Here is a 1,467-nt window from a genome sequence, read left to right as displayed (position 1 = left end):
TGTGAAAGTTTTGGACAGAAATTTGTCTTCATTTGAATAGATACGTAGGAATGGAATTGCTGGGTCATATAGTAAGTGCATGTTTAAGTTTTTAAGAAACTGCCAAACACTTTTCCAAGGTGGTTGTATCATTTTATATTCCCATCAGCAGTGTATTTGCACTTTTTATATTAATTATAAGCAAGTGTATTTTCATAAAGTTGCTGAAAATTCTTATCTGAGGTGGGCCAGATATTATCCTTGTAATCTTGCTCATTAAGTAAAAAGGGTAATACAAGGGTATGTCAAAGATAAAATATATTTAAATTCAGAATGAATGTGACACAAACAAAACAAGAGAGAAAATTGTTTCCTCTCTCTTATTAGGGAATGGAGAGATATAGATGACATTATGAAGGAAAGAACTTTCTAGCCCCAGTCTTTAAAAATAAAGGTCAATTGTGTGAGAACCGTGAATTTACCTTCTCTCCAATGGTAGGACAGGAAGTGAGATTACTTTATGGAAGGAAGTACTTCTCTTAAAGGGTAGATACCTGGGAAATTGACTGAAGTTAGGGCAAGGTCATTGATCTCACATTTTGAGTAAATCAGAAGAGAATTCAAGAATTTAAAATATTTATTTTATTTTTAAATTTATTTTTTAATTGACATGTAATAATTGCACATATTTAGGGAGTACAGAGTTATATTTTAATACATGTATATAATGTGTGATGATCGAATCAGGGTAATTAGCATATCCATCATTGCAAAAATTTATCATTTCTTTGTGATAAGAACACGTGAGTCCTTCCCTTCTAGTCATTTGAAAACAAACAATAATTTATTGTTAGTTATTGTCACCTAGTACTACTGCAGACCATTAGAACTTATCTTTCCTACCTAGCTGTAAGTTCATGTTCATTAACCAACCTCTCCCTATCCCCTTTCACCCTACCTTTCCCAGCCTCTAGTAACCACAGTTCTACTCTCTACTTCTATGAGCTCAACTTTTTTTTTAGCTCCCACGTATGAGTGAGACCGTGCAATATTTATTTTTCTGTGCCTGACATTTCACTTAACATACTGTCTTCCAAGCTCACCCATGGTGCTTCAAATGACAACATTTCATTCTTTTTTATGGCTAAGTAGTATTCTATTGTGTATATATACCACGTTTGCTTTGTTCATTCGTCTGTCAATGGATGCCTAGGTTGATTTCACATCTTGCCTATTTGCAATAGACATGATGGTGCAGACATCGCTTTGGTGTACTTAATTTCCTTTCCTTTGGGTAAATATCCAAGAGTAGGATTGCTGGATTATATGGTAGTTCTATTTTAATTTTTTTTGAGGAACCTCCATACAGTTTTCCATAGTGGCTGTACTAATATACATTCCCACCAACAGTGTACAAGAGTTTCTTTTTCTCTGCATCCTGTCCAGCATTTGCTATTTTTGTCTTTTGAATATTAGCCATTCTAACTG

Source organism: Galeopterus variegatus, unplaced genomic scaffold (genome assembly GCF_000696425.1).
Source record: "Galeopterus variegatus unplaced genomic scaffold, G_variegatus-3.0.2 Scaffold52907, whole genome shotgun sequence".
Taxonomy (NCBI): Eukaryota; Metazoa; Chordata; class Mammalia; order Dermoptera; family Cynocephalidae; genus Galeopterus; species Galeopterus variegatus.
This window is presented reverse-complemented; position numbering follows the sequence as displayed.